Genomic DNA, 7,230 nt, shown 5'->3' with positions numbered 1-7,230 from the left:
ATTACAGGCTCGCACTACCAGGCCCGGCTAATTTTTTGTATTTTTAGTAGAGACGGGGTTTCACCATGTTGGCCAGGCTGGTCTTGAACTCCTGACCTCGTGATCAGCCCACCTCCACCTCTCAAAGTGCTGGGATTACAGGTGTGAGCCACCGTGCCTGGCCTTCTTTTTTTTTTTTTGAGACATGGCTTTGCTACATTACCCAGGCTAGACTCAAACTCCTGATCTTCAGAGATCCTCCTGCCACCTCAGCCTCTCGAGTAGCCAGGACTACAAGTATGCACCACTGTGCCCAGCTTCCTGCTGGTATATTTTATAAAACTTTCTCTAGGGTGTCTGCCACTCCCAGCATGTGCTAGGTACACACAGCCAACGTTCAAACTATACTTGCTGATCAGCTGAGAAAAATGTTCCTGTCTCATTCAGTTCCCAAGGAGATCAAGGTCAGTTTTATATTAATGTAAACCAAAAATAAAATTCTAAGGCCCCCCAACCATCTGAATGGACTTCCTTCTCATCCAGGGCACTGTTAAAATTTAACCTGAGGCTGGTTCAGGCTATGATGGGAAGTGGGGTTCAGACATACTCATTAAACCTCACTGGCATTAACATCAACACAGATAGTCTGATACGAAGCATTTACAATCTATCCTCTCAGAAGCCTGCCACCCAGAGGCTTCATCTGCATGATAAAACTTTAGTCTTTATAACCTCTTACCATCATAACCCAGTCTTTTCCTTTCTACTGATCCCAGACCTTTAGATAAACTCAACCGATTGTCAACCAGAAAATTTTTAAATCTACCTATAAACTGAAAGGCCACCCTCCCCTTCAAGTTGTCCCACCTTTCTGGATGGAACCAATGAATTTCTTAAATGTATTTGATTGAAGTCTCTTGTCTCCCTAAAATGTATAAAACCAGCTGTACCCCAACCACCTTGGGCACATGTTCTCAGGACTTCCTAAAGGCTGTGTCACGGGCCGTGGTCACTCATATTTGGCTCAGAATAAATCTCTTCAAATATTTTAGAGAGCTTGGTTCTTTTCATCAACATGAGAAGAGCCTGAGCAAAATTACCTGCTAGTTTATAGTTTCTGCAGTAAGACGAAATTTACAGAACACATATATTCCCCACCTGAGCATTCATTCATTCTTTCATTCTACCATTCATTTATTCATCAAACATGAATGGTCATTATAATAAAGGGATTTGGCCAGGTGCAGTGGCTCACACCTGTAATCCCAACAACTCAAGAGACTAAGGCAGGAGGATTGATGAGGCCAGGAGTTCAAGACCAGCCCAGACAACACAGCAAGACCCCATCCCTACAAAAATAATAATAAATAATAAAGGGATTTGGGGAATGCCAAGAGAACCCAGAGAATAGAACAAACACTACTTGAGAGGTAAATCAAAGTAAGGTACATGTAATCACGGAGGTAACATTTGTGTAAGAATTATCTGAGGTCGGTGGCAAACTGAATGAACTCCAAGTGTCCTTGGAGTGAATGACATTGCATAGTGTGCGGATAGGCTCTGTTATAAAGAAAGGAAGTTTCTGAACCTAAGAGAAGGACTAGTTAAAAGGAGGAAAGCACAAGAGCCAGTGTAACACTAAAACCACTCCTACTCCTATTCAAAAACTGTGTGATTTGAGAGTGATGTAATTTCAAAGAAGTCACTTCATCTTAAGAGGTGCAAGAGGCCAGGTGTGGTAGCTCACACCTGTAATCCCAGCACTTTAGGAGACCAAGGCAGGCAGATCGTTTGAGTCCTGGGTAATACAAGGAAACACCATCTCTACAAAAAATACAAAAATTAGCCGGGTGTGGTGATGTGTGCCTGTAGTCCCAGCTACTCATGAAGCTGAGGTGGGAGGGTCACTTGACCTTGGAAGGCAAAGGTTGCAGTGACCTGAGATTGTGCCACTGCACTCCAGCCTGAGCGACAGAATGAGACTCTGTCTCAAAAAAAAAAAAAAAAAAAAAAAAAGAGAGAGTTAAACCTTTAGAAACCCAGTAGTCTTCAAATTACGCTCCTTGGAGTTCTAAAAGTTTCAAGGCGGTACAATAGAGGTGGGGTAGGGAGGAAAGGGGGAAGGTTGGAATGGACACCAACTTCAATGAGAGTGGCTCTGTTTTTGTGTTTTACATATTGAGGCTTCTCCATAAGATTTCATCTGATTTTTTTTTTTTTTTTGAGAGATAAATGACAACATACTGAACTCCATCCTCTTCATTTCAGAAACAACTAAATAGGTCAGGTGTGGTTCACGGCTCATACCTGCAATCCCAGCACTTTGGGAGGCCACAGTGGGAGGATCACTTGAGCCCAGGGGCTCAAGACTAGCCTGGGCAACACAGGGAGACTCTCTACAAGAAATTAAAAACTTAGTTGGGCATAGAACTGTAGTTCTAGCTACTCAGGAGGCTGAGGTGAAAGGATCATTTGAGCCCAGGAGTTCAAGGTTACAATGATCTATATTATCACGCCACTGCACTCCAGCTTGGGTAACAAAGTGAGACAGTGTCTCTAAGATAAATTAATGTAAAAAAACAAATAGAAGCCAAAGAGATTAAGTAACCAAGATCACACAATTTAAGAAAAACAGTAAGCCATGCTATTGATTTTGGACATTGCTGTGCAAGTCATGGAGAGCCAGTATTTAAAACACAGTATAAAGGTAAGTGTACTTGGCAGGGCACAGTGGCTCACGCCTGTAATCCCAGCACTTTAGGAGACCGAGGTGGTGGATTACCTGAGGTCAGGAGTTTGAGACCAGCCTGGCCAAGATGGTGTAACCCCATCTCTACTAAAAATACAAAAATTAGCCGGGCATGGTGGCGCACACTTGTAGTCCCAGTTACTTGGAAGGCTGAGGCAGGAGAATGGCTTGAATCCAGGAGGTGGAGGTTGCCGTGAGCTGAGATCACGCCACTGCACTCCAGCCTGGGTGACAGAATGAAACCCCATTAAAAAAAAAAAAAAAAGTTGAATGTACTTGTTTACCCAGCATCAAGAAAAAGAAAGTCAAAATTGTCGCCGTCTCCCAAGTCCCCTTATGCTCCCTTCTAGCCTCTGTCCCACCAGTGAAACATGATCCCAACTTCGAATACCATAGATTCGTTCTGTCTGTTAAGGCACTTTATATGAATGAAATTATGTAACCCATTGTGTCTCTTTTGTTCGGCATTTGTTCTGTAAGTTGTGTCATTATAGATCCTGTGTTCTCAAAAAAGAAAAAAACCACACACACATATAGTATATATTCTAGTTAGAGACCCAGATTTGGTAGTTATCAGAGATTAGGAATACTTGTAATGTCAGTGAATTACATTATCCAGGGAAAGTACATATAAAAAAAATACATAAGAAGACTGGTCTTTTAAAAGGAGAGGAAGACAACTCTGATAAGCAGTATAGGAACAAACTGGATTTTTGAGTCTTGAGACAAACATACCAATTATGAAGTGACTAGCATAGTCCAGGCAGTGAGAACTTGAACTTCAGCAATGGAGAAGAGGTATTTCAAAGGTACAATAGACAGGATTTTCTGATGAGCTAAATGTGGAAGATGAAAGAGGAGCATCACAGATGGGTTTCTATCTTGGGTGACTGTAGAGCAGTAATATTAACCAACACAGAAGCTCTAAGAAAGTAGGAATCTAGACATTAGATTTGGGGGATGAACAACAAAATGTTCAATTTTGAGCATACCTAATCTGATCCACCTACAAAGACATCTAGATGGAAGCGTTCAAGAGATAGTGAACACTCTATCTAGAAACTCAGATTTCGTAGTCATTAGGGATTGGGAGTGGTTGTAATCATGTGGGTGAATGACACTATCCAGAGAAATAATGTATAAGAAAAAAGAGACAAGATTAGTCAGAAACAGAAGTTCAGAAACAGGAGAAATCAGGATACAGAGTTAAGAGTTTCAAGGAGAAAATGGAATTGACACAGAAGACTCAGCTATTAGAGTTGGCAATCTGGAGTGAGTGTAGTTCTAGTACAGTGATGGCCGTAAAAGCCAAACTGAAGCAAATTAGGCAATAAATGTTCAAAATAAGGTGAAGAGCCTGGGCCTAGTGGCTCACACCTATTATCCAAGCACTTCGGGTGGCCAAGGCAGGCAGATCGCATGAAGTCAGGAGACCAGTCTCGTGGTCAACATGGTGAAACCCTGTCTCTACTAAAAATACAAAAATGAGCCGCGCATGGTGGTGAGTGCCTGTGAGGCGGAAGAATAGCTTAAACCCAGGAGATGGAGGTTGCAGGGAGCCAAGATCGCACCACTGCCCTCCAGCCTGGGCGACAGAGCAAGATTTCCTCTCAAAAAATACTTAGGAAAAAAGGTAAGATTTAAGAAAGGGAGGCAGAGTTATCATAAGGCTTTGGTTTTTAGGTGACAGAACAAAACTATTTTTAGACAAATAAATAAATAAAGATTTAATTTACAAAGAGGAGAAGGAAGAGAAGTTATCTAATGGAAGTTAGGGCCAGAAAAAGAAGTAGTAGACAGCTCTAGAACACCAAGTTAGAACCTGGGACAGATACTTCTGTCTCTGAGAATGAAGTTCAGGAACAGCAGTAAGAACGAACACACACACACGTAAGTTTAGAAGCAGAAGAAAGAGCAGTTGGGAAAGTACAGATTTTTTTCTACCATTTTTCTTTTCTTTTATAGATATATATCTTTTAGAGACAGTCAATGTTGCCCCGGCTAGAGTGCAGTGGCATAATCATGGCGCACTGCAGCCTTGACCTCCCAGGCTCACGTGATTCTCCCACCTCAGCTTTTCAAGTGGCTGGGACCACAGGAGTGCGCTGCCAAGTTCAGCTAATTTTTAAAATTTTTTATAGAGGCGCGGTCTCCCTATGTTGCCCAAGCTGGTCTCAAACTCCTAAGCTCAAGAGATCCTCCCACCTCAGCCTCCCAATGCAAGCTTTCTTTGTCTCTCTTCTTTAGGCTCAGGTAACAGCCCAAAGGGCAGGGCTAAAGACAGACTCCTTGATCTCACAGGCCCTCAAGAGTCTAAGCACAAATTTCTCTCCTCTTCAAGCCAAAAAAGAGAAAGACACATGCAAATCAGTTCCCATGACTCAACCAGTTATGTGCATTTCAGCTTGCATTCAAATTAGCTTAGGCCCTACACATCAAAACATTTGTTAAAATGAATGAATATGAAGGAAAACATTCTAGGCAGAGGTTACTCTGCAAAAGCAGAGTAACTAGTGTGGTCTGGAAAAATAAATTACTTATTCACATGTAATAGTGAAGGGCTGGCCTGGCACAGTGGCTCATGCCTGTAATCCTAGCACTTGGGAGGCCGAGGCGGTGGATCACCTTGAGGTCAGGAGTTCAAGACCAGCCTGGACAACATGGCGAAATCCCTCTCTACCAAAAATACAAAAAATTAGCCAGGCGAGGTGGCATGCGCCTGTGGTCCCAACTACTCAGGAGGCTGAGGAGGGAGGACTGCTTGAGTCTGTAAGGTAGAGGTTGCAGTGAGTCAAGATCGTGCCACTGTACTCCAGCCTGAATAACAGAGTGAGACTCTATCTCAAAAAAAAAAAAAAAAAAAAGAATAGTGAAAGGCTAATAACAATGCAAGGAACCATAACAGATACAAAAATAAGTACTACATCAACGCCTAGCTGATACAAATGTCAATTAGCACAAGATCCTTAAAACAATCGGAAAAATTAAACATTCATATATATATATATAAAAAAATACTGAAAGGCCATTACCAAGAAAACAATCATTAGCAGTTTTGAATAGATTGTTCCAGATATTTCCTATTTATGTACTAGCAAATATCACTTTTACAAAAATGAAGTCATACTTCATTGTTCTGCTTTTTTCATGTTACCAATTTTTCACAGTAAATAAGTAATCTTCTATTTTTCCAGACCACACTAGTTACTCTGCTTTTGCTCATACTGTAACCTCTGTCTAGAATATTTCCCTTCACATTCATTCATTTTAACAAATGTTACAATTAATGCCACAATAAACATTCTTCATACATGTGTGTACATACAGGTCTGTGGACAGATGTGTGTTTCCAAAGATAAATTCTATAAGTGGAAGTAGCAGGTTAGAGAGTATGAACATTCTAATTTTAATAGATAATACCAAACAGCCCCCTAAATTGAACTTTACCTATAAAGTCTCTCAATACAGGCTGATAGCATAACACCAATAAGATGGGGTTTAGAGACACAACCCTCTAACTCTGACTTAATTCAAAAGACATTTTAGAGTACCTATACCAGTAATATACTGCATTTCCTCTAAGCAATTTTCCACAAACATTATTTCCCTTAACTAAGCTTTCTTCTACAAACACATGTAATTTATAAGCACATGCTCCACAAAAATCTCAAACATGAAAAACTTACTAAGCAGACTCCACAGACAGGGGAAGAGGGGTGAATTTGAAGACCCAGTCCTGATTACCACAGTTAACAGTTTGGTATTTGTTTTTCCAGATTTATTTGATGCATATATAAACAAACATGTTATTTTCAAACCCAAATAAAATTATGCTAGTCAATTAATATTCTATTAATTTCATTACACATATTATGGATATCCTTCCATAGCAATATATAACACATCAATCATATCCTTTTAAATAGGTGTACAGCATTTTATTACAGGATGTACCAGAAATTAAGCTATCTCCCATTGGTGGACATTAAGACGGTTCCCAATTTTTTGCTTAACAAACCATACTACTTTGAACATCCTCATAGATACACTGAGTATTTAGGTAGGACAATACTTCTAGAAGTAGAATTAATGGGTATCAAGTTGCTTTCCAAAATTATTAATAGCATCATTTTATATTCCCACTGGTATGTAAACATACTTGTTTCTATATAATCTTGCCAATATTTGATATAAACAATTATTTTATATATTGCCAACCTGAGAGGCCAATTTTTTCTAAATTTTCATTTCTCTGATCATTAGGGAACTCAGCATCTTTCATATATCTATCATGTATATTTCTCCTATGAATTGCCTATTCATTTATTTTGTCCATTTTCTATAGCATGCTGCTCAATGGAAATACAACACAAACTACATAATGTAATTTTAAATGTTCCAGTAGCCACATGTTATAAAGTAAAATTAGGCCAGGCGCAGTGGCTTATGCCTTTCCCAGCACTTTGGGACACTGAGGCAGGTGGATCATCTGAGGTCAGGAG

The sequence above is a fragment of the Mandrillus leucophaeus genome, unplaced genomic scaffold (assembly GCF_000951045.1).
Source record: "Mandrillus leucophaeus isolate KB7577 unplaced genomic scaffold, Mleu.le_1.0 Scaffold13, whole genome shotgun sequence".
Taxonomy (NCBI): domain Eukaryota; kingdom Metazoa; phylum Chordata; class Mammalia; order Primates; family Cercopithecidae; genus Mandrillus; species Mandrillus leucophaeus.
The sequence above is the reverse complement of the archived record's forward strand: the minus strand, read 5'-3'. Positions refer to the sequence as shown.